Here is a 27196-nt window from a genome sequence, read left to right on the forward strand (position 1 = left end):
TCTAAAAGACACCAAATAGCAGACTCAGAGACTCTGAAGTGAAGGAGGTGTTTTTAGAAAAAATTACTTAAGTAATGAATGTGTGTGTGTATGTATGTATGTATATTTTTAATTTTCTGAGCATTAAATACAGTAAAGGGTAGAAGTGGTTCCCCCTCATCAGAGGTTTTGCTTTTGGCAGTTTCAGATACTTCAGGTCTGAGAATATTAAATGGAAAATTCCAGGAATAAACAATTCATAAGTTTTTAATTGCATGTTGTTCTCAGTAATGTGATGAAATCTTGTGCCATCCTTCTCCTTCCTGTCCAGGATGTGAATCATCCTTTAGTTCAGCATACCTGCGCTGTGTATGCTATAGGAAAAAACATAGTATATATAGGGTTTGGTATTGTCCGTGGTTCCAAGATTTGGAATGTATCCCACACAGATAAGGGAGGACTGCTATATCATTGACAAACCATTTATAAAGATAGATGATAGAATGAAGGATGAACAAAGTATTCAGAGGATGGTGTGTGTATTCCGTTTCTTCATCAGTCATACCTTTGGTGATTCCTTGTGACAACCACAACATACAGCCTAGTGGAGATGAGCCTAAGTGAAGCACTGTTAAATTCAAACTAAAGCAAATGACAGTTATCATTCATAGTTGGGTTTCCCAGGTGGTGCTAGTAGTAAAGAACCCGATTGCCAATGCAGGAGACATAAAAGATGTGGGTTCAATTCCTGGGTTGGAAAGATCCCCTGGAGAAGGGCATGGCAACCCACTCCAGTATTCTTGCCTGGAGAATCCTATGGACAGAGGAGCCTGGCAGGCTGAAGTCCCTAGCATCGCAGCGTTGGACATGGCTTAGCTCACAGCACAGTTGCTTGGAAGTATTACGAAGGGTAAAATCTGAACATTTTTGTTGTGGGGGAAAAGTATGCAAAAATTGGTGTGCAAAGCTGTTAACACATTTGGATAAAAAAATATCTTACTGTATGTTGATAAGGGACTAGTTGATATGGTGGATAGCACCATATTATATAGCACTTAAAAAGATATACCCACCTTTTCACACACATGTGCACACACACACAATACATAGATACGGAGCAATCTCTAAGGTCTGTTGTTAAGAGAAAACTAAAGCAAGCAAGGTAAGAGTTTATGGCATGCTAGTATTAGTATTTGTATGAAAAAAGGAGAGGACTCTATACTGGCCAGGAAAAGACTACTTCTGGAGGTTTGTTTCTGTGTTTTTTTTAATCTTCCTGTGTTGCTGAAATTTTTAACCCCTGTGTACATTGGCTTTTTAAAAAATTGTGATAAAAACACATAAAATTTACTATCTTATCTGTCTTAAACTTTACAGCAAAGAAATCCTTTTTTCTAGTGAATGATTCCCAATTTTATGTCTTGGATTTTTGTATTTCAGATTTTTCTTGAAGTAAGACACATTTCTACTAAGAATAGGACAAAAGGGAGATTGTGCTTGAAATTGAAGATACCTATGTGTACCATTTGTCTAACATCATTTACCCCTCCATTTGTGTCACTTGCACCACTCTTGCACTGGAAATCTTACTGCTCCTCCCCTCTTTATTGGAGAGTAGTTGATTTACAATATTATAAAGTGTCAGGTGTAGAGCATGGTGTACAAATTATACTCCAAATTATACTCCATTTTAAGATAGCTGTTATAATGGCTGCAATTCCTTGTGCCATGCAATGTATCCTTTTTGCTTATCTACTTTATACGTAGTAGTTTGTATCTGTGATCCCTAATTTGTTCCTCTCCTCTTTGGTAACCACTAGTTTGTCTTCTGTATCTGTCAGTCTACTTCAGTTTTACATATACATTGGAGTTGCCTTTTTCAGTGACAGGTTTCTTGTGTGTTGATTTTGTCTTTCTAAATAGAGTAAAATTCTTGCAAGCAGGAGGCATGTCTTACGATTATATCCTATAGTGATAAGCATAATAGCTGCTCAATAACTGCATATTCAGAAAAGACTAGAGAGAGTTAGATAAAGAAAGAGACTCTTCTGCTGAAGCGATGATTGCTTTGGTTTTTCTCTGATTCACCTTACACTTCACTAGTGAAGAATTTCTTCTACTTACAGACTAAATGTGTTCAAGATTTGTGTGTGTGTTTGTGTGTGTGTGTGTGATGTTACCTTCTGAAAGCCCAGGAGAGAGAGCAGAAGCTGGAATGGGGCCTTGAGGCTGTGGCCTGATAGTAGTAACATAGTGATTCTTCTGTGTTGTAGCCTGGAGGAGAGTCTCAGATTTTTACCCTCAACCTAATTTTAAGCCTGGATATTCAGCTATCACCTGGGTAGCTGGACCTGTATGAGCTTTAAGTGTCTAAATTTAGTAGCATATAATAGGAATGTTTGATAAGAGTAATTTGTCATTTTTGGTGTAAGTATATGAAAGCTCTTAACATAGAGCCTAGCATAGAGTAGGTATCCAAAAGGCGACAGATAGTGTTTGAGAAATATTTTGAAATAGTCAAGTCTTTCCCTAGGTTCCCTATCTCTATTCATGTGCCTCCATGGTTACCCTCAGGCTAAAGAAGTAGGGAATAGCAACATGGATTCCACCTTTAGGAAGTTGCCAGTTTCTTGTTTGTGGCTTTATGCTCAAACCAGAAGTATATTCTGCTTCCACATATTTGAGAGCAAAATATCTGGACCTAGGGATATACTCGAAACTGCATCCCAGCTGAAAATGTTCCTATCAAACTGGCATGGCTGGTCACCTCGGGAAGCTTTCTTGGTGGAGACCTGGCCTGAGAAACTTAGTGGGGAAGTCTTTATCTCTAGGGTGTCATGGCATAGCCAGGGTAGCTTGTTGGGTCCGGGCATGGAGGGAGGGATAAGTAGGGGGCAAAAAGGGCTCAGCTCTGTGTCATTTTCTCCTCCAAGGAAGATGTGGGCACTGGTATGCCAGGGGCAGTGTTCTGGCCTGCTGTGGCTTGTCACTGCCCTATGAATGAGTCAGTCTTGCTCTTGGCTCCCCTGCAAGGCCGTTGGGGTATAGTAGGAGCTGGACTAGAGAATCTAAATCAGATAGACTTGCTTCATATCCTAGAGATTTGCAGGGAGGAAATACACCTCCCAGGATGTTTCCCGTGTGCTGAGGTAGAGGAATCTGAATCTCTGGGGGCTTCCCTCCATCCATGTTATGACCTCTCAGCTTTTCTTCATCTTTAACTTTTATTCCTTTCATACTATCACTGTCCTGGCTTCTGGGAAGAGCAGGAGGATGGGGAGAGTTAATGAACTTGTGGGGCTCTGTGGATTTGCTGTCCTTATAATCCTTTCTGGATCAAAGTGTAGGTGTGCAGAGGAGAGTGAATGAGTAGGTGGAAGAACAAACATATGCTGCCTGTACCACTTATCTGGCACTCAGCCTAGACCCTTGCTTGGTATTATCAACCTTTCTGTGTTGTTTTCTTTCCCATTTAGAGCGTAACCATGTGCACACATGTATTAATAATTTCACATGAATGGATCCATACCTTAATACTGTTTTTCTTCTTTAAAACTGTCCTGTAATCCTTTTCTCCTTTTTCCCCCTAGTTTCATTGAGATATAATTGACATGTAACATTGTGTATGTTTAAGGTGTGCAGTGTGATGATTTGATATGATTACCACAGTATGGTTAACACATTCATTACCTTACATAATTACCTATTTTTTGTGTGTAGTGAGAATCTTTTTTTGTTGGATTGTGTGTTATAGACATCTTTTCATGTCAGTAAACATAGAATTAATAGCTGAATTATATTTCCAAGTATGGATATACCATAATGCATATTACTTAGTATTTAATCTGTTTATCTCATCTCTAATCAGCAGGGCCTTCCCTGATGCTCTTACTTCAAGTTGTAACAATCCCCCTTCCTTTACCCTCTCCCTTCTCTCCTTTACTTTTCTTTATAGTGTTTACCCCAACATGCTATACTACTTTTTTTTCTTATTTATTGCCTAACACCCTTCATTAGAATGTAGACTCCCTGAAAATAGGGATTTTTTTTTTTAAATCTACTTTTTCTGTACCTATAGCTTAGTACCAGCTCCAGGTATACAGGTGGTGCTCAATAAATATTTTCTGAATGAATGAATTTGTTGGATTTTTGGTATGCCCATTGAGGTTTATATCTGCGATATTATATACATTCTTTAGAAAATACTTTGGTATGTAATCTTTATACTCTTGTCTATGTATCTCCTTCAGATAAATTTCAAGAAATGGAATGCCTGAATTAAAGGATATGCACACACACACACACAAAATGAAGGATATGCACAGTTAAAATGTTGGTTCATGGGGCCAAACTATACTTAAGAATGTTAACACCAGCAGTGCATGGGATTGCCTGTTTCTCCATATCATCAGTAACTCTGGCTTGTGTGTTTTTTGTCTTCCTCACCTGACAGATGACATGTGGTCTTATCACTGTAATGTGGTAGTTGAGGCTGTGACTCTGGAGCTAGCCTGATGGGGACTGAATTCTGACTCAGTCACTTATGTGACCTTGGGTAAGTCATTTAACTTCTCTAAAGTAGGGTTAATGATAGCACCTGTTTCATGAGACATAAATCAGTTAGTCCAAGTAAAATGCTTTGAATAGTAACTGAAACATGGCAATAAATATGATTTAGTGTACATTTCTGTGAATATTAAAGATTAAACATCTTTTATAAATATAAATCCAGTATCTTTGGGGCAGATGTATGTATTTTTTAAGTCACTCATTCATGTCATGTCCTTTGCACATTTTCCTACTAGTATTTTTTAAAATAATTTGTAAGACCGGAAGTGTTCACAGTTGTATATGGTGCAGATATTGTTCCCAGTTTGTCTTTCGTTTTTCACCTTTGTTAAGTTTTTATCTGTTGATAAGAGTTTGACATTTTCAGGTAGTCAGAGATCATCTTTTCCCTTATATTTGCTGCTAGGCCAATGTTTAGAAAAGGCATTCTTTCCGACTTCAAAATTATAAAAAGTTATTGTCTTTGAGTACATTGTATGGATATGTATTTTTAAATCTTTGATCCATCTGAAATTTATTTTGATATGAAGATAGCAGTTGATCTGGCTCTGTTTCTTTTCAGTAGTGTCCCAAACCCCTTTACTGAAGGAGTAAGAACAGGAGCCTTTAATCTATTCTCCCCTCCCCTAATTTTGAAAGTAAGGTATTCTAGCTATAGCAAATAGCAAAGCTCCATTTTCTTTTATTTTGTTTCAGCTCGTTTCACTTTGGTTCGTTGTATATCGTTTCAGCCACACCACATGTCATGCACGGGATCTCAGTTCCCTGACCAGGGATTGAACCCATGCCCCTTGCAGTAGAGGCACAGAGTCTTAACCATTGGACTGCCAGGGAAGTTCCTGGATCTGCATGACTCTGGGATGAATATGCTGTATAAAGCAGTTTGGGATCAGAACTCAGTTGACTGTGTGATGAAGCTGCTGGGCTCACTGGTGTAGCACCTCTCCTGGCTCTGGAAGCTCCTCCTAAGTGGGTCCTTATTTGGAGACTGCTTTGATAGGGCTATCGTTAGTTTGGAATGATAAGTTCTGTTCAAAAAACATGTGACTGTAGCAGGTGTTTCCTCCCTCCAGCCTAGGTATATTGATAGGGTGTTGGTTGCGGGGGTTGTTCAGTGGTAATACACCCATCATGTTCTACCTCTGTCCTCATCTGCTCTTTTTGGAACTCTAGTCCCATCCAGTTTCTTGCCTCTGACTCAAAATGGAAGGAGGGTGATTCATATACAACAGAGCATCCACATATTTCATGGCAGCTACTATCTGCCAGAGATGATGACAAAAGGTAGCTAACTCATACATGGCATTTACCAGGAACTGTTCTATGTATCTTACATATATAAATTCTTTATGTGGAAGGGTTGTATGGTGTTACCCTAAAAATTCATATCCACCCAGAATGTGATTTTATTTGGAAATAGGGCCTTTGTAAGATATAATCAAGTTATGAAGTCATTCCTTGATTGGGCCATAATCCAGTGCCTGGTATTCTTATAATAAGTGGGAGACAACACAGAGACAACCATGTTGAGATGTAGGTGGGGTTTACTGGCACCTGCTGGAAGCTGGAAGAGGCAAGGAAGGTTTCTTCCCTAGAGCCTTTAGAGGGAGTGTGGCCCTGCTGACCCCTATATTTTGGACTTCTAGGCTCTAGAACCAGAGAAGGCAATGGCAACCCACTCCAGTACTCTTGCCTGGAAAATCCCATGGTCGGCGGAGCCTGGTGGGCTGCCGTCTATGGGGTCGCACAGAGTCAGGCATGACTGAAGTGACTTAGCAGCAGCAGCAGCCTCTGGAAATGTGAGAGGATAAACTTCTATTGTTTAAAGCCACCCAGTTTGTAGTATTTGTTACGACAACTCTAGGAAACCAGTGCATGCTCTTACTGTCATCTCTGTTTTCAGATAAGGAAACTGAGGCCAGGAGAGGTCAAATACTTGGAAATCTCTTTAGGCCACTGCTCTGATGCCTGGGCATTCACTTTGCATCTTTTGCTATTGTTCTTATCAGCTCTGCACCTTCACTACAGCCTTCCTCTTATGGTAGTGCTGGGGCTGAGCTACTCAGAGGTCTCCTTTCCTGTAACATAGCAGGCTGCAACATTTCCCCCTCCTTGCCCTTTTCCCACTCTAAAGCGGAAATGCATACCTCTCAGGAGGCTTTTGGTTGAAGCCTGATGATTTCAGCAGGTCTCTTCCTGACCATACCCCTGCAGGTGAAATCAGACTTTTTTTTTTCATTTCCTTGCCATGTCAGGGAAGTATCAGTGACAGGTCAGGGGAGGGTCACCAAGCTTCTTCTGGCAAGTGTTTTTATGCTTCCCATTTCTGGCTTGCTGTATTTCCTAGAATTCCTGCCAGCAGACAGCTCAAGTCTTGTTTTTCTTTGGCGCTTTCAGGATCTCACACATAGTTTATATGCCACATCTCAGTTTATATGCCACGTCTCACAGTCTATGGCCGTGAGCAGAGAAAGAGCAGCTTCTTGGTAGCACTGTGAGGACCCTGGTCACTTGTTCTTGATTAACTCAACCCACTGCAGTGGCTCTCTCCCTTGATAAAAGGAATGGGAGGATAAGGGCATTGTTTGACCCTGCTCATCTCCCTGAACAGCACCTTGTCTGCCATGGTCTCTTCTGCTGGCATCCCAGAAGAGGTTTCCTCCCCTTGCATCCCAATGCTGGCCACAGAATCCTACCTGTTTCTCGTATAGACGTTTTCCTTTGGATCCTAATCTTTTTCTCAGCTCCTCTTACGAGACTGTGTATCTGTTTTGTTTGCTGCTGTATCCTAGGACTGAGTAAAGACTTGGCACTTATTAGCCCATCAAGAAATGTTTATTGAATGAAGGAGTGAATATTGACCACAAAGTTTTGGAATCCTGCTTTTTCTTGCTTCATATTGAAGCCAGGGACCAGATTTAGAACTTTAGAGGTCTAAGCAATGGGAAGATTATCGTTGTTACAGTTGTTATTCAGTTGCTAAGTCATGTCTGATTCTTTGGGACCCCATGGACTGCAGCATGCCAGTCTTCCCTGTCTTTTCACTTTCCCTTGGAGTTTGCTCAGATTCATGTTCATTGGAAGATTATGACGTTCCTCATAATTTCAGCCCTGAGTATATATTTCAGAAACAATATTAAACACAAGTATAAGGAAGTCTAGCAAAGTATAAGGAAAATCCAGCAAAATTTTGATATTTACCAGAATGACTACCTGGATGAATAGAAAATAATTTAAAACATTGATTATTGTTGTTTCTGCTTTCGCAGTTCCCTGAACATGCGCTGTCAGGTAGTACCGCCTGAACCAGCCCTTCCCTGGCCTTGAATTTCACCTTCATTTCCTCGTAATTCCATCTGCTGAACCTGCCAGCCAGCCCTTTTCATCCCCCAGTGGTGTCCAGACCACTGACAGCCCAGCCTGGGCTAGTGCTCTGGGCTCCCTGGGGCCTTGCCGAGAAAGTCACATAGAACGTGTACACTGCTGCAGGGCTCCTCACAGTGAGAATTCCCATGCTGAATTGGGATTTAGAGCCAGCATAGCATTTTGAAAGTTCTCTTTCTTTTATTTTTGGTTGCACTGGGCCTTTGTTGCTGCACATGGGCTTTCTCTAGTTGCAGCGAGTGGGCTGTCTCTCTGTTGCATTGCCTGGGCTTCTCGCTGTGGTGGTTTCTCTTTTTGTGGAGCACAGGCTCTAGGATGCAAGGGCTTTAGTAGTTGCCACACACGGGCTCAGTAGTTGTGGTTCACAGGCCTTAGAGTGCATGGGTTTCAGTAGTTGCGGCTTGCAGGCTCTAGAGCGATGGCTCAGAAGGTGTGATCCACAGGCTTCCTTGCTGTGTGGCATGTAGAATCTTCCTAGGCCAGGGATTGAACCCATGTCCCCTGCATTGGCAGGCAGATTCTTACCTATTTTGCTATCAGGGAAGTCCTTACTTTAGCATTGCCAAGTGATTACAGTTAGGCCAATTTTTCATTGTAGTAAATTAAATCAGTAATAAATGAAATGTAATCTGCTTTCATGATTCTGGATGTGGAAAGTCCAGAAATTTCCCTTTGTTCTTCCTTCCTAGATCACTGAGAAAGAAGTCAAGATGCAGGCCCACTTTGCCCCTATATTAATATGGACCTTGTTGAGACCATTTGGAAGTGGAGCTCAGGCCTCAAACAGGCTGTTCCAAGGTTATAAATGTAATCACATCCTGTTACTGCTTGATTCCATAGAGTTTAAAATAGCGTTGGAAACCTCCTAGGAAAAAACGCTCCACCGTAACTTCTTGGCTAAGGAAGTAGTATGTGCTGGCCAGAGCAGAAGGAGTAGCCAGGGCTCCCAAGTTCTATTCTGGACCTGTTGATTTGAGGTGTGGTGTTCAGCAATCTGAGATGGTGTTCTTTAGTGCTGAGGTTTCTCATCCTTAGCACAGAGTTTGTGCTTGCAGGGAAAGAGGCCAACACGCTGGTTTCCTGTCCTCTAGGAGTCTCATTATTAGAAGTCCTCCCTTTCATTTGAATTTCCGTGTCCCTACTTTTTTTTAAGTGAAGAAACATCCCCCACAGAGTTAATATAGGAACCCTAGCAGTATCATCCATGTTTTACTTGACTTCATTTTATCAGAATTGCTTTCCTTTTAGCAGTGTGATTTAGATCAGCTCTTGTGAGGAATGGAAACTTTGATAGGATTTAGGAAAAGGAAGGGAAAGTTTGTGTGGGGCGCACACCTTGGACAACCAGAAAGGGGCATTAAGAGACCAGGTACCATAGATGTCACACGAGAGTATGTTCCTTGGTTCTTTGTCTTGTTACAACAAAGATTTGTAGTGACAGACATTAAAGCCCCCTCGGCATGTCACAGCTCTCAGGTCTTGGATAGACCGTGTTATAGCTCTCAGGTCTCGAATGGACCATGTTATTGCTCTAAGACAAATCAGTGTTACAGCTCAGTGTTATAGCTCTATTTTATTTAGAAGATAGCAGGAAAATCCATCTTCGAGGCATGAGGACACGTCGATCCGAAGACACGAGGAGAAGAGCGCCCCAGTGCGCGGGAGAGAGAGCGAGCTAGCTTTGGCTCCTCTCTTTATATGTTTATCTCCCTGGGCCTGTCCTGTGTAAATTGGGCCAGCCAGGAGTGTTGTTTGTTTTACCTGAGGTCCTCACTCTGGTCCTCGGACCTTCTTTTGTTCTGTTTTTGTGGGCTTTTCCCTTCCTTGTCTTTTCAGTTCAGTTCAGTTCAGTTCAGTCGCTCAGTCGTGTCCGACTCTTTGCCACCCCATGAATCGCAGCACTCCAGGCCTCCCTGTCCATCACCAACTCCCGGAGTTCACTCAGACTCACATCCATCAAGTCAGTGATGCCATCCATCCATCTCATCCTCTGCCGTCCCCTTCTCCTCCTGCCTCCAATCCCTCCCAGCATCAAAGTCTTTTCCAATGAGTCAACTCTTTGCATGAGGTGGTCAAAGTACCGGAGTTTCAGCTTCAGCATCATTCCTTCCAAAGAAATCCCAGGGCTGACCTCCTTCAGAATGGACTGGTTGGATCTCCTTGCAGTCCAAGGGACTCTCAAGAGTCTTCTCCAACACTACAGTTCAAAAGCATCAATTCTTCGGCACTTGGCTTTCTTCACAGTCCAACTCTCACATCCATACGTGACCACAGGAAAAACCATAGCCTTGACTAGACGGACCTTTGTTGGCAAAGTAATGTCTGTGCTTTTCAATATGCTATCTAGGTTGGTCATAACTTTTCTTCCAAGGAGTAAGCGTCTTTTAATTTCATGGCTGCAGTTACCATCTGCAGTGATTTTGGAGCCCCCCCAAAATAACAGTCTGTTTCCACTGTTTCCTCATCTATTTCCCATGAAATGATGGGACCAGATGCCATGATCTTCGTTTTCTGAATGTTGAGCTTTAAGCCAACTTTTTCAGTCTCCTCTTTCACTTTCATCAAGAGGCTTTTGAGTTCCTCTTCACTTTCTGCCCTAAGGGTGGTGTCATCTGCATATCTGAGGTGATTGATATTTCTCCTGGCAATCTTGATTCCAGCTTGTGCTACTTGCAGCCCAGCGTTTCTCACGATGTACTCTGCCTGTCCACTGCCATTTTGGACTCCTTTTCCCTATTCTACCTACCTAACAACTTCATTTTATCAGAATTGCTTTCCTTTTAGCAGTGTGATTTAGATCAGCTCTTGTGAGAAATGGAAACTTTGGTAGGGTTTAGGAAAGGGAAGGGAAAGTTTGGGGCACACACCTTGGACAACCAGAAAGGAACATGAAGGGACCAGGTACGTACTGAGCCAGATTGGGAAGCACAAACATATCTCTGGAGAGCCAGACATAAATTAGATGTTTTTGTATATTTTTTCATTTAGTTATCATAATGCAAATCAATGAAATATTATCTCCATTTTTGCACATGGGCAAACTGAAAGAGAAGTTAGGTAACTTGCCCAAGGTCAGACAGCTAATAAAAGGCTGAGTTAGGATTTATTTCTCCTCAGGTCTGTCCAGTTCCAAAGCTCACGCTGTTTTCATAGAACTCTTCTATCTCTGACAAGATTTGAGAAAGGATGGTGGGGAAAGAAGAGAAGATGGGGAGATGCCACCTTTCTTTACTTCACAGTTCTGCTTGTTTAGACGTGCTTAGCCAGAGTACCCTGTTGGTAGAATAGGAGTGGGTTCTGTATATAGGTGTGCTGCAACAACTTATGTGGGAAAGTCAACAGTTGACTGTAGGGAAGGATTAAAAAAAAGCCTTTGTTCTTTACCTTAGGTCTTCATTGTAGTGTAACTTATACTGTCAAAACACCACTGGTAACACTGGTGTACAGTTTAAGAGGGCCTTCCTATTATCCAAATAAAATCTGTTGATGTGTTCTAGGGAATATGCCATGATGGCAGCAGAGATGAGGGTGTGGTGTGGCCTTACTGCATGTATTGGGAGCTGGTGGCACCTGTTACATGACTATTACAGTGAGTTATTACTGAGTAAACAAGAGGTGTCTCTCTTTTGCCTTTCCAAGGGAGACCAGATGGCGGTGAGTGTTGGCCCAGATCCAGGGGAGCCTGGCCTCTGGCCTGGCAGAGGAGACAGCTTCAGTGTCAGGTGATGACGTAAGAAGAGACAGGGCTGGTCTGTCAAGTGATACAATTTCATGGGGCACCAAGAATACATCTTGCCCCTCAAAGACTTTTCTCAACTATTTGTTATTGCTTGGAATTCTACCAGTGACGTTTTCTCCCCTTGATGTAAGCTTTTTGAGACCCTATTAAAAATGAAAAGACTCCAGGAAAGGGTTTGATTATGAAACATCTTGGTCATGTAAGTGGAAGTATGAATGAGTTCTTAAAATTGATTTCTGAGAACTAGACTAAGGCAGGGACAGAGGGGAGAAGGCATTGTGCCCCTAGTCATAGTGATGGTGAATCAAAGGATTCACCATTGAAATTGGGATTAGGGCCCTGAAAGGAGAAGTTGGGTCCCCGAGAACTGTTTTGTGTTCTTTAGAGTTGCCTGAGGAAAGACAAGATGCTGAGAGTGGTGAGAATGGAGGCTCCTGTGCTCGAGGAGGAGCTGGGTTTGAGCTTTCCCCACCACTGTGCTGCCTGTGCGGTCATGATGATGTCTGGAGAACAGCTGATGAGCAGAATGTGACAAGCAGTGTAGGGCCTTTGAGTCTGTGGTTTTCTCTGATGTCCTCAGACAAGGCCATCACAGATCTTAGGAAGCAGGAGGCAGCTTCCCAGAAATGGTGTAAAATGGTGGCGCAAAAGAAACCACTGATGATGACATGGGTAGGCGCTTCCTCTGTGGCCGCTGGTCATAGACAGCTTCTGGTCTGGATTTCCCAATGAGCTATGCTGAGATCAGGCTTTACCAGGAAGTAAAATAAGCCACGTCCAAAGCAGTGACAAAGCATTTGAGGTGTCAATACAAAGGTGCAGTTCCCCCTTGTTCACTAATTTGTGGAGCCAAATAACTAAGCCGGAGATGCCAGCATAACACCTAGGAGTCAGATCTTTAACCGTTTTGGATTGAATTCACTCCTGGTTGACTGTTCATTTTTCATTTACCATTTACAAAGGCTCTCAAAATGCCTTTGTAATTGAAATCCACACATCCCAGGGAGTCTTTGACTGCTCACATCTCAGTGCTTTTCTCAACTCCTTACAATTGAATTCGTGGATGCTGGTCACCCTCAGGCTTCAATTTTACTCTGTCCACATTTCTACCCACATTTCCAGAGGATTTTCTTTGGATCAGACTTTTGGCTTCATTCAGGCCTCTGAGGTTCTTACTTCTTTTGCACATTTCCCTAGACCCCTTACCTCCTAAAGTTTAATGTGGAATCAACACAACTTTTTGGAAGTTTCTGGTTACACCACACGTCTACCTCTCTCTCCAGCCGCCTCAGCCTCACATCCAAGATCCAGTCGTGTAGTTGGGTCTGCTGACCATGAGGATTGTGAAGCCAGTGCCCCCCTAGGGAGGGACTCCTGGGCGTGTTCCCTGAGTGACAGGTCTGGTCGACTAGTCTCTGCCTCTCCTGCGTTTCACCTGTATTTTGGCTTTTCCCTGGAGGAGCCCCTAGCCCTAACCAGGACTATAACGCAGGGACTGTGGCCTTTGCTTTCTCTTTCAGGCCAGGTCCCTTCTCCTTTTTTTACAGGTAGGCTTCGCAGGTAGAGTTCTGCCCATGCACTGATCTCCTCGTGTTGACTACTCTGAACTTCGTCTGCTGCTGTTTGGGCTAATTGGATGTCTTGCTGGTTGGTTTATCTGTGCTGCTGGAACAAAGCTCTTAGGCGTAGCCAAGCCCTTGTCCTGAATTTCATGTTAGCTCTCCAGCTGCCTCTGCCTCAGGAAGAGCTTTTAATATTCATTTACAAAACTCAAAAAGGGAGATAGAGAATACAGCATTTTCTAGACTGACTTAAAGGAGTCCAAACTGCAGTACTTGGATGCAGTCTCAAAAACGACCGAATGATCTCTGTTCGTCTCCAAGGCAAACCATTCAATATCACAGTTATCCAAGTCTATGCCCCAATCAGTAATGCTGAAGAAACTGAAGTTGAACGGTTTTATGAAGACCTACAAGATCTTTTAGAACTAACACCCAAAAAAGATGTCCTTTTCATTATAGGGGACTGGAATGCAAAAGTAGGAAGTCAAGAAACACCTGGAGTAACAGGCAAATTTGGCCTTGGAATGCGGAATGAAGCAGGGCAAAGACTAATAGAGTTTTGCCAAGAAAATGCACTGGTCATAGCAAACACCCTCTTCCAACAACACAAGAGAAGACTCTACACATGGACATCACCAGATGGTCAACACCGAAATCTGATTGATTATGTTCTTTGCAGCCAAAGATAGAGAAGCTCTATATAGTCAACAAAAACAAGACCAGGAGCTGACTGTGGCTCAGATCATGAACGCCTTATTGCCAAATTCAGACTTAAATTGAAGAAAGCAGGGAAAACCGCTAGACCATTCAGGTATGACCTAAATCAAATCCCTTATGATTATACAGTGGAAGTGAGAAATAGATTTAAGGGCCTAGATCTGATAGATAGAGTGCCTGATAAACTATGGACGGAGGTTTGTGACATTGTACAGGAGACAGGGATCAAGACCATTCCCATGGGAAAGAAAGGCAAAAAAGCAAAATGACTGGGGAGGCCTTACAAATAGCTGTGAGAAGAAGAGAGGCAAAAAGCAAAGGAGAAAAGGAAAGATAAAAGCATCTGAATGCAGAGTTACAAAGAATAGCAAGAAGAGATAAGAAAGCCTTCTTCAGTGATCAATGCAAAGAAATAGAGGAAAACAACAGAATGGGAAAGACTAGTGATCTCTTCAAGAAAATTAGAGATACCAAGGGAACATTTCATGCAAAGGTGGGCTCGATAAAGGTCAGAAATGGTCTGGACCTAAGAGAATCAGAAGATATTAAGAAGAGGTGGCAAGAATACACAGAAGAACTGTACAAAAAAGATCTTCACGACCCAGATAATCATGATGATGTGATCACTAATCTAGAGCCAGACATCTTGGAATGTGAAGTCAAGTGGGCCTTAGAAAGCATCACTACAAACAAAGCTAGTGGTGGTGATGGAATTCCAGTTGAGCTGTTTCAAATCCTGAAAGATGATGCTGTGAAAGTGCTGCACTCAATATGCCAGCAAGTTTGGAAACTCAGCAATGGCCACAGGACTGGAAAAGGTCAGTTTTCATTCCAATTCCAAAGAATGGCAATGCAAAAGAATGCTCAAACTACCGCACAATTGTACTCATCTCACATGCTAGTAAAGTAATGCTCAGAATTCTCCAAGCCAGGCTTCAGCAATAAGTGAACCGTGAACTCCCTGACGTTCAAGCTGGTTTTAGAAAAGGCAGAGGAATCAGAGATCAAATTGCCAACATCTGCTGGATCATGGAAAAAGCAAGAGAGTTCCGGAAAAACATCTATTTCTGCTTTATTGACTATGCCAAAGCCTTTGACTGTGTGGATCACAATAAACTGTGGAAAATTCTGAAAGAGATGGGAATACCAGACCACCTAACCTGCCTCTTGAGAAATCTGTATGCAGGTCAGGAAGCAACAGTTAGAACTGGACATGGAACAACAGACTGGTTCCAAATAGGAAAAGGAATACGTCAAGGCTGAATATTGTCACCCTGCTTATTTAACTTCTATGCAGAGTACATCATGAGAAACGCTGGGCTGGAAGAAACACAAGCTGGAATCAAGATTGCTGGGAGAAATATCAATCACCTCAGATATGCAGATAACACCACCCTTATGGCAGAAAGTGAAGAGGAACTCAAAAGCCTCTTGATGAAAGTGAAAGAGGAGAGTGAAAAAGTTGGCTTAAAGCTCAACATTCAGAAAACGAAGATCATGGCGTCCGGTCACATCACTCCATGGGAAATAGATGGGGAAACAGTGTCAGACTTTATTTTTTGGGGCTCCAAAATCACTGCAGATGGTGACTACAGCCATGAAATTAAAAGACGCTTACTCCTTGGAAGAAAAGTTATGACCAACCTAGATAGTATATTCAAAAGCAGAGACATTACTTTGCTGACTAAGGTCCATCTAGTCAAGGCTCTGGTTTTTCCTGTGGTCATGTATGGATGTGAGAGTTGGACTGTGAAGAAAGCTGAGCGCTGAAGAATTGATGCTTTTGAACTGTGGTGTTGGAGAAGACTCTTGAGAGTCCTTTGGAGATCTAACCAGTCCATTCTGAAGGAAATCAAGCCTGGGATTTCTTTGGAAGGAATGATGCTAAAGCTGAAGCTCCAGTACTTTGGCCACCTCATTCGAAGAGTTGACTCATTGGAAAAGACTCAGATGCTGGGAGGGATTGGGGGCAGGAGGAGAAGGGGACGACTCAGGATGAGATGGCCGGATGGCATCACGGATTCGATGGTCGTCGGTCTGAGTGAACTCCGGGAGTTGGTGCTGGACAGGGAGGCCTGGCGTGCTGTGATTCATGGGGTCTCAAAGAGTCGGACACGACTGAGCGACTGAACTGAACTGAACTGAGACTGACTTAACTAAAGAGCCTTTTTTTTTTTTCTGTGACTGAAGGACTGTTTTTTCTTTGACTGTTAAAATTTGACAGAATATAGTGTTTGATGGGACACAGTTTCTGAAAGTGCAAGGCTTTATCCCAAACCAGTGGACGTCAAATGAAGGAATTCTAGGTGAAGGTAATGTGACAGTCAGTGAGAAAAATTCTCTTGGGTAGGGAAATCTCTCCTGGAGCTCCTTTCTCAACAGATGTCCTCTGAGCACCTGCCACTCATCCGTCTCTCTGCTGGAATCACATCATGTGTTTGATTGCTTACTGTGTGTCTGCATAAGGGCAGCTCTGATCTGGAGTAGAGCCCCTGGTGGAGAAGAAGGAAGGGATGCTACATTATTTTTCACACTTCTACATCCTCTTCTCCTTTCCTCCATTTGAAATGGGTGATGCCATCATGGCCACAGAAACCACTGGCTTCTAGATCCAAGGAAAGAGGGCTTCTCTGAGGCTTTTTCCCTGGCTTTGACCTCTTCCGGGATTTCTGTAGCACTTTTGAGCACCCCATCTCTCCCACTCTGGGACTAGTTCATCTCTGCACTAGTCTCCAGTCTCACTGCTAGTTCAGGATTTTACTTTGCATACAGGCATCAGTGCTAAGTGGGACGGAGCTCATTCTTATGGAATGGATATGACATTATAAATTTTCTACTTTGCCTATGAAATCTTTCTTCTTTAATAGCTCATGGTCAGTCCAGACTGTAATAATTGTCTTCACCCCTTCGGTGAAGATAAACCCATGTTCTGGGCAGGGCTGTCTTGCAGGTGAAGACTCATTTAAATCTACCAGGGTGGGTGACTGAGTGTGAAGGACATAGCTGGGAAAGGAAGCCAGTTACTCCCTCTGAATATTACTCTCAGCCAGGATAGGAAAAGACCACTTGAAGCAGGTAGAAGTCACTGAGACTCTTGATTCAGGCCTTTTGAGATCCTGGTATATATGTCTTTACTGTCATCAGTGAGATCTTTGGTTGGCTGGCCTTATTAACTCAGTTGGCTGAGCTAATCATAAACTAGATGGAAAGGCTCAGTGTTGAACCTTCCCTTAGGTTTGGTGTTCTCTGAACAGCAACAGATAGCATCTTCCACCCACAAAGCCCCACCTTAGAGGACTTGAAGGCTTTTTGTGACTTGTCCATTTCTGTCGCATCCTGTGAAAGACCACGGTTTTAACTGTGAAGAACAGGGAGTGAGTTTACTTGGCAGGAAGGGGGAAAGGGCTTGTAATAGACATTTAGAGATCTTAAATAGACTCAGTCAGTTATTTGGTCAGTCTGTTCAGTTCAGTTGCTCAGTCGTGTCCAGCTCTTTGTGACCCCGTGAATTGCAGCACTCCAGGCCTCCCTGTCCATCACCAACTCCCGGAGTTCACTCAAACTCATGTCCATCGAGTCGGTGATGCCAACCACCCATCTCATCCTCTGTCATCCTCTTCTCCTCCTGCCCACAATCCCTCCCAGCATCAGTCTTTTCCAATGAGTCAACTCTCCACATCAGGTGGCTAAAGTATTAGAGTTTCAGCTTTAGCACCATTCCTTCCAAAGAACACCCAGGACTGATCTCCTTTAGAATGTACTGGTTGGATCTCCTTGCAGTCCAAAGGACTCTCAAGAGTCTTCTCCAACACCACAGTTCAAAAGCATCAATTCTTCGGCGCTCAGCTTTCTTCACAGTCCAACTCTCACATCCATACATGACCACTGGAAAAACCATAGCCTTGACTAGAGAGACCTTTGTTGGCAAAGTAATGTCTCTGCTTTTTAATATGCTCTCTAGGTTTGGTCATAACTTTCCTTCCAAGGAGTAAGCAGTCAGTCTGTAGGTATTTATAATTATTAGTTGGTCTATAATTGCAGAAGGCTTACTTTCCCCAACTAGTCTTTCCTGTGATGAAGACATTTCCTAAGATTCTTTCCTTAGTCCCTTTCTCTGCTCCCTTCACAAACTATCCCTGGTTGATGTCATCTCTGCTTATCAAAAACTTGCAGATCTCTATCTCCAACATAAGTCTCTCTTCTTAGTTCCTGACTCATGATGACCAAACACTATTGATACCATAACCTGGATGAGTCTTAGCCTTTTAAACTCTACATGTCTCAAGTCAAATTACATTGTCCATCAAAGCATCCTCTTTTCCCTATTCCCTCATTTCTTCTTATCCCTATTCCTCTTCCTTTGTTCCTTGATTTGGGAGCATCGCCATCCAGGGTGATCAGTAAACTTGCTTCTAAATCACTGTTTTGCTCTGTTCCCCCACCAGGAATTTAATAGGCTCTGAGTATAATGTAAGATGTTTAGGATGTGTCTAGATGGTTTATTTTTTCTTTTCCTTTTCTTAAATTTCTTGTCTGCAAGGCATGTATAGTTGAATTCCATAGAGAAGTTAACAGAAAAAATAATTAAAGGTTAATGTGAGGTTTAGATTTTAAGTAAAATGGAAGTTCTGGAAAGGAAGCGTCTGAGGGCTACAACACTTTGAGAGGAAGCTTTGTGAAAGAGGTGAGAGTTGACTAAGGACGCCTGAGGTGGGATAGGGACCGAAGACCTCTTTGGAAGCATGTGCAATGGTGAAAGGATGGGGCAAATAATTCGCAGCTTGTTTCTTGTGCAGGTTGAGTAATCATCAGCTCCCCCATGAACTGCTTCTGCTCGGCACTAATGTACCTTGTGTACTTTGATTCTGTTCAGAAGGTTCTGAGGACTTGAGTATCCTAGTGTAATCTGTTAGTTAGCTTGGAACTGTCTCTTCCTTTAAAATTTTGGCTCAAAGCGTCATTGTGCAACTTGTGGGAACTCTTGATTCCTTTACCCAGAATTCACCATGTTCCTGGGAACTCTTACGTTTATGGTCACTCTGATTTTGAGTTCTTGCTTCCGTTAAATTTGTTCAGATTGTAGATGGTCTTTGTGTCTCAAGTTGCTCTTCCTATTTCCATCCACATTGACTTAGATGGTAGAACTCAGATACCTCCCAGCTCAAAGCCTTTGTGTGTGTGTGTAGCAGACTGTTAAAGTTTGGCGTAGTGGAGAGTATTTTACGTTGCAGCAAAGTAAGCAACTTGAATTCTAACACTGGCTCTCCCTGTCCCTTAAAGTACTTTGCCCACCTTTGCATTAGAGATCCATCACTGTTACTGTATGTGGCCTTGGTGTCTCTTACAATCTTCTCTCTCTTTCCTTTGCAGACCATCCTTACTCTGTTACTACTAAGCACTGCAGATATTTCTTACTCCTATTAGGCAAAGCAATTGAACTCTTAACTCTCCCTCCCAAGTTCACCTTGAATAGCCAAGATCCACTGAAGGACTCCACTGAATAAAAAGCTCATCTGCTTAGCCACACAATGGATTTGTAGAACCTCTTATGTGTACATTATCTTCTCTCATTTGGAAGTATTTCTTGTTTTAAATAGCATTTACTTCTTCTTAACCCAGAAATGGTTTTGCTTTGAAGGATCTGTGCAGAGGAGGTATAAGAGAAAAGGGCAGCAATGTGAATATAAGCAGGAACCTACATAAAACCTATTGTGGGCAATGAAAGAACTCATCTAACTGAAAAGAAGAATTCTTGTTAGGGAGTAGTGCTCAGCATAGATTAGGAAGTCCAGAGATGGACCTACATTCAGTGGGAAAGGATAGTGTTTAGGACAAATATCTAACCATTTAAAAGAAAATCTCTGCCACCTTCTAGTAAAATAAATTCCATATAAATACTTTTATTTATTTTTATTTCTTCTTATTGGATTGGCCAAAAAGTTTGTTCATAAAATCTTATGGCAATACCCAAAAGAACTTTTTGGCCAACCTGATATTTATTTTTATTTTATTTTTAAAAGTAATTTTTACTGGAGTATAGTTGATTTGCAGTGTTGTATTAGTTTAAAGATTTTTACATAAAGTGATAAGTGTACTTGAAAATAGTTTTTTTAGTGTGGTACCAAAGGCAGAAACCATAAAGGAAAAAATGTGGTGGATTAGTTTTTTAAAAATCACAACAAACACCATAAGCAAAATAAAAAGTAGATGTCAACTGGTTAAAAAGAGTTTTCAGCATATCTCTAATGTGTGCAAAATTCTTAATTTGTAAACTCTTACAAATTAATAGAAAAAAACAAGAAAATGAGAAAAGTCATAGAAAAATAAGTACAAGTGATTAATAAAGAATATAGAAAACAGCTGTTTCATTTATAATCCAGAAAACACAAACAGAAATGAGATACCATTTTTCAGTATCAGTCTATATTTAGACTGATAAGTTTAAAAAGAAGAAAATATTTATTGCTGGTGAGGGCTGGAGGAAAAGAAGAACTTTTCTCTTGCTGGGAATGAATATTAATACATTTTCTCTGAAGTTCAGTTTGGTGATATGTATCAGATTTAAGGTACACATGGTCTTAAACCAGCAATTCAACTTCTAGGTATTCATCCCGATGGTAAATGTGTAGAGATACATGTTTGAGGATGTTTACTATTACAGAGTCTATAAAGCAATCAAAATAGCCATTGGTAAGGGACTGGTCAAATAAATTGTGGTATGTCCATACAATGATACATGAAGTAAATCTTTAATTATTGACACAGAAAGATGGCTATAACAGATGCATGGAAAATATATAGCATATGAACCTATTTCAGTTGAGATATAGTCATAACTATCTTCAGTTCAGTTCAGTCGCTCCATCGTGTCCAACTCTTTGCGACCCCGTGAATCGAAGCACACCAGGCCTCCCTGTCCATCACCAGCTCCCGGAGTTTACTCAAACTCATGTCCATCGAGTCGGTGATGCCATCCAGCCATCTCATCCTCTGTCATTCCCTTCTCCTCCTGCCCCCAATCCCTCCCAGCGTCAGAGTCTTTTCCAGTGAGTCAACTCTTCGCATGAGGTGGCCAAAGTACTGGAGTTGCAGCTTCAGCATCATTCCCTCCAAAGAACAACCAGGGCTGATCTCCTTTAGAATGGACTGGTTGGATCTCCTTGCAGTCCAAGGGACTCTCAAGAGTCTTCTCCAACTATGTAGATATATTTTAAAAATCATGCAGTGCATTAACAAATTGTCTTTTCTGATTCAGAAAAAAATAGCCACTTTAAAAAAATTAGGAAATAACGAGTTGAAAGAGTAGCATTGAAATATATACATTACTGTATGTAAAATAGATAACTAGTGGTAAATTGCAGTGTAACATAGGGAATTCAACCTAGCTCTGTGGCAGCCTCGAGGATGGGGTGGGAGAAGGTGGGGGGCAGTTCAAAGAGAGGGAACATAAGTATACTTATGGCTGATTCATGTTGTTTTATGGCAGAGACCAGTACAACATTGTAAACCAGTTATCCTCCAATTAAAAATAAAATTTAAAAATAGAATAATTATAACAATATCTGAAATTAAATAGTAAATACATTCTGACTTGTGATGGGTGGGCTGAAACCAGGCTTTTTTTTTTTTTTTTTTAACCTTGTTGAGCTAGGTAATGAATAGTGGTGATAAAAGTAGAAGGTTTTATAGTGTGAATGTATGAAATGAATGAAGTGAAAAATGAGGTTAGAGAAACAAGTTAGGAAGCTATAGTGGCGGTGTAGGCCTGAAATATGAACTAATAAGGCATCAACTGGGGTAAGCAGTAGGATTATAAGGAAAAGAACTAATCTGAAGGGCATTTCATAGAAGAAACCACTGATCTGATCATCTCTCAGGCAGGAAGAGGATAAAGAAGAAAAATCAAGTCACTGATAATGCCAAGGTGTCTGTTTACCCTGTGAAGTTGGACAGCTACTTGTCGTGACAGATATAGGGGCAACTGGAAAGGAGAAGCACTCTTTCTAGAAGAGGAGACAAACTTGTTTCTTGGGGTTGAACTTGAAGGGCTAGAGGTACATCTGAAAGGAAATGTTCTTTAGGCTGGGGATTCCCATTTAAAGAAAAAATTACATGTGAAAAGAGAGGTAATAGGTGAACATGGGGGCTCTAAATCTGACACCCTTGAAATTCTTGGGGATGGGATGGGTCGTACTTGGTTCTCCCTTTCCTATCCGCAGTCTTGACAGACTGCGAAGAGGAATGTGGCATTGGTCTCATTTGGAACCTGAGAACAGAGCTTGAGAGGTAGGATTGGGCAGTAATCATCGTTATTTTAAAATCTCTCTGCCATTTACAAAGGCCATTATGTGCAGCAGTTTATAACACAATCCTGTATACTATGTGTGATTTTTTTTTTACTCATTTATAGAACTGAAGTTCAGTTAGTAAAATTAGGACTCAAACTAAGGTATGCGTGCGTGCTCAGTCACTTGAGTTGTGTCTGACTCTTTGTGACCTTATGGCTCCTCCTTTCCATCAGGCTCCACTGGCCATGGGGATTCTCCAGGCAAGGATACTGGGTTGGGTTGCCATACCCTCCTCCAGAAGATCTTCCTGACCCAGGGGTTGAACCCATGTCTCTTATTTCTCTTGCATTGGCAGGCAGGTTCTTTATCACTGGCACCACCTGTAAAGCCCAAACTAAGGTATGCGAAGTGAAAGTCACTCAGACGTGTCCAGCTCTTTGTGACCCCATGGACTATACGATCCATGAAATTCTCTAGGCCGGAGTCCTGGATTGGGTAGCGTTTCCCTTCTCCAGGGGATCTTGCCAACCCAGGGATCGAACCCAGCTCTCCCGCATTGCAGGTGGATTCTTTACCTGCTGAGCCACAAGGGAAGCCAAAGAATACTGGAGTGGGTAGCCTATCCTTCCTTTCTCCAGTGGATCTTCCTGGCCCAGGAATAGAACCAGGGTCTCCTGCATTGCAGGTGGATTCTTTACCAACTGAGCTATCACTGAAGCCCAAAGATCTAGTATGTGTGTGCTCACTCATATCTGACTCTTTGCAACCTTTGGATGCAGCCTGCCAGGCTCCTCTGAACTATGGGATTTTTCAGGCAAGAATGCTGGAATGGGTTGCCATTTCCTCCTGCAGAGGATCTTCCTGACTCAGGGGTCAAACCTGCATCTCCTGTGTCTCCCACATTGCAGGCAGATTCTTTACCCGCTGAGCCATAGGATACAGGCCTCAAATTCTGTTTCTCATGTCTTCATTCTCTGTCACTTAGAGACGAATTTTCCAAAGAGGGAAAAACTAGAGCAAAAGCTGTAGCCTGGGTATAGTGGTACCTACAATTAAGAGGCAGGAGGAAGATGAGAGCTGGGGAAGACACCATGGTATTCACAGTCACTGCCCTGTCCCCTGTCCCTTGTAGGCCCTGACATTCCTCTAACCAGAGACTGTTGGATGTTCCATTGAATTCAAGGGGGAAAAGTCCTAATCTATTCATAAATAGCTTGAAGTATTTTAAGTAAGGTTGGACAGTTTGGTTACAGCAGAGTTTGTGTGGTAACTTGGTAGTTCATGAGATTCTGGCTTCATTCATTTGAGAGCATTGCAATAAAAGCGTATTTACTTAGACCCATGAAGGAAGGGCTTAACTAGTTACATGAAAAAAGAGTTTCTTTGTGTGTATGTGACGTCATTAGGTTTGTTTACTTTTGGAATGACATGGTAACTTAGTTATGTATGCATTAGCTGGTAGAGAGCCAAAGACGACCGGCTTCGATGAGTAGAAAAGCCTTCAATGAGTAGAAAATCAGATGTCTCTTAATTCACTTCAGATTCCCAACTGACAATCATATTTATGGGATGAAATTGTTTAACTGGTCCTGATAGCATAGACACAAAAAGCAGTTGTCTCCTGTCAGAAGTTCTGGGTCACAGGGTCCGCTTTAGAGGTGTCTTAGGCAGCTGACAGACTGCTGTCTGCTAAGGGTCCTGTAGGGCACCCTTGGAGCTGAGTGCTTGGAGCATAGTGGGCAGTCATAGTGCTTGGAGACAGTGCGTGATTGAGTGGGTGAGTGAGTGAGAGAGCGATCGTGTGAAGGACTGAAGGGATCTCTTGCCCAAGGCATGCTGAGTTGTGTAGAGCATTCTTCCCACAGCCTCCCATTATAACTTGGCTAGGTGGTTTGGGGACAAGTCTTAAGACTCAAGGTGTTATAGCAGGGAGGGAGGAAATGGCACCATGGGAAGTTTCTGCTCTGAGCTGGTGACTCCACAGAGAGGGGACATTCCCAAAGTCAGTATGCTAGTGTGACTTGAGTCACAGTCACATGATCTCTCCTCCTAAAGAGAACAGGCTGCTGAGACGGTCTGCGGGGCAAGTGAGAGGCCCATGGAGGTAGGAGAGTTCCTGTTGGCAACCTGGATCTTTCTCAAAGAAGGCAGCTACTTTATAAGTCATCTGTAGGAGGCTCTCCACCACCCTTCCTCCTCACTGCTTGGATTCTAAATCAGGAGCCTCTCAGGCTCATCCCCGGCTTTTGCTTACCCAGCCTGGCCCTGCCCTCTGGCTGTGTGCCGCTGGTGATTATTAGCCTGGCTGGAAATTATGCCCTCTACAAGGTTAAAGCAAATTGGGAGGTTCTGGCTCTGGCTCCAGGGGGAGCAGGGTCTGTCACCTGGCTCTGCCCTGTGTTTCGTGGCATGCTTGCCTGGCCACCTCTTCTTCTTTACACAGCCCTCCAAGCCCATATTTCTGCCTGGGTGAGGGTTAAAGCCTGGCGTCTTCAGAGGGACTGTGGGTGCAGGAATGCCAGTACTTTAGAAGGGTCTGCTGCCAGTCCCTGTGTTGTGCTTTAGGAGAATTACCAATTTCATACAGATGATCTCATGTTGAGGGTGGTTGGGAGACAAGGACATGGAGATTTTTCATATTCACAAAAGGATTTTCCACTTTTTTTTTTTTTTTAGCATTAAACCTGCTTTTCAGAATCAGATTTAATTTCCATACTTTAAATAATGTGCAGTTATTTGCATCAGAAAAAACTTTGGAGATTTTTTAGACAAATTTCCTTGTTTCAGAAATGAACAAAACTGCGGGAGGTCTAGGAATGGCGAAGTGGCACCTGTGCTTCGAATGCTCAGATTATGTGAAAGGAACTGAAGCAGACACTGTATGAGGGGAAGTCTCAGTCCCTCCTTAAGGAGCCTTTCTTGGACCATTTTTCAGGTAAGAGAGGGAAAAATGCGTTCCTTCCCCTGGAATGCTCTGCTCACCCTCCTGGTTACCTCAGATTGGGTAATTCCTGCTCCCATTGACTTTTACCTTAGTCTTTTCAGTCTGAACACCAAATGACATGATAACGTCTTAGTATTTGGTATTCTTAAGCCGGCTTTAAATAAGTGAAAACTTTTATTACAGGTTATGAATGACTGAATGCAACTTTACTAAGTTAGCAAAATGTCATGGAGGATCTTCAAGGATCCTGAGTTAATTGGTTGAGTAGATTGATTTATTGTTAAAATTATCCAGTCTGTAATAGGTACTTGTAAAGTCTATGCATTTGTTTATCAATTACTTATTAACTGTAGAGTTATGTAATAATTTGATATAAAGCGATAAGGTATGACAGGTGTAAGACTAATGTTGTGGGAACTCAGAGAGGAAAGATTATTTTTAGCTTTTGGATCTAAAGAATCAGGGAAGTTTTGTGAAAACCAGTTTGTCTAACACTAAATAGACTTGCTTGCACCCTAGTCAGAGGTGGTGTTGATTACAAAGGGAAATCTATTCTCCTCATTCATATATTAAAATTCGGAATTTATAGCAACACAGTGTATTTATTTTCATGGTTTCTTTGCTAATCTCTAAAGCAGTTTTCCAAAGAACAGACGTTTGGTAAATAAGAGGAGTCCACTCTCTTTTATTAGATAGTCTCTCTGCAGCTGGCAGCTGGGGGCAAGGGTGGACCCTGTCAGGGAGGCTGCTCTTTCGAGAAGCTTGTTTGAAGAGAGGAGTGTTAGTGAAGAGGGGACACAGGATCTAGGGAGGTCTGTTTATTTTTTGAGACCTAAGCATGATTTTGCGCTGTGGGGAAAAAGTAGAGAAGGAGAAGTTGAAGACAGAAAAGAGAATAACAATTGTTGAGCAAGTCTCCTGGGGAGGAGGGTCTGCTGTATCCAAAGCACTGGTAGAGAGATTAAACTTGAACAAAAGACAAGGCCGTCGCTGATTTTAACTGTATCACCACCACACCACCGTCTATTGCTCTCCTACCTTTCGCTAGCACTCTGTTGAGCACTGTCAAGTCTCATGTGATCAGGGCGAGGGGCATGGTGTTGGGGTGAGGGTTGTGATGGGCAGAAGGGTTTGATAAGATTTTGGAGAGACATTTTCCTTCTGTTGGGCTATGTGTTCTCTGGGCAGCAGAAGTTGAGGTCATCTGCCAGGAGCAGTTGGGAGAGTGTGGATAGTGGCATGCCTTTTAAAAGCTGTTGTGCTCATGGAGTGATCTGGAGACACATGGGAGGATAACTGAACAGTGCTGAAGACCCAACTAATATTGGAAGCAGGCGCTTCCTGGAGGGAGCAACCCTCATGACTAATGATTGCTTTAGCAGTGCCCACTCAACAGCTTGGGGGTTAAAGCAGAGTATATTCATACTCAGATAGGAGCTGTGTTCTGTGGGCAAATGGAAGACTTGGAGTAGGAGGAATCTGGGATATTAGTAGCAGAGTGGTCATCTAGTTGACTAGAGAAAGAAGTGAATTGAGGAGAGGACTGATAGGCAGCAAAGTGATGAGGGAGGTGGTATCGCGAGGCTGGAAGCCGCAGTGAAGTTGAAGAAGCAGCTGTAGATGAGATGAGGAGAGGTCCTATATATAGGAGGATATAGGAGATCGTGAGCAGGCAGCAGATCTGACTTGAAGTGGAAGGGCAGACTGATCAAGGAGGCAAAGTCCTTGATGAGCGAGAGGTTAGTTAGTAACTTAACAGCAATGAGGAGGAGGCGCATAGTTGTTTGGTATAGACCTCGGCCAAGGGAGGGTTTTTTTTTTTTTTTAAGGTTATAGGAATAAAACAACACTGAGATAGACCATCTGTTTCTCCTTTGGATACCACTGGATACTGAAGGATGATTTTTATGGCAGAATCTTCATTGTCCAGAAACCAAGTTCCTTAAGGAGTATCAGGTTTCAACTAGGGAAAAGATGTCCAGAAGCATCTTTTAGTCCTACCTTCTGCACAGCT

At 42.4% G+C, this 27196-nt stretch overlaps 1 long non-coding RNA gene across 9 annotated transcripts in view; it reads left to right on the forward strand.

The window, feature by feature from the left end:
• The window catches only part of LOC105610458 (uncharacterized), a 60706-nt gene that overhangs the window by 22173 nt on the left and 11337 nt on the right, over positions 1–27196 (forward strand). For 8 of the 9 annotated variants that reach the window (XR_003588681.3, XR_001037476.5, XR_009599803.1 and 5 more), the window contains 2 exons: positions 4433–4534; positions 25026–25173. This is a non-coding gene — a long non-coding RNA (uncharacterized LOC105610458). Of the gene's footprint in view, positions 1–4432; positions 24343–25025; positions 25174–27196 lie in introns of all 9 variants that reach the window. The other variant, XR_009599802.1, reaches the window with a different exon arrangement.

Source organism: Ovis aries, chromosome 3 (genome assembly GCF_016772045.2).
Source record: "Ovis aries strain OAR_USU_Benz2616 breed Rambouillet chromosome 3, ARS-UI_Ramb_v3.0, whole genome shotgun sequence".
Lineage (NCBI taxonomy): Eukaryota > Metazoa > Chordata > Mammalia > Artiodactyla > Bovidae > Ovis > Ovis aries.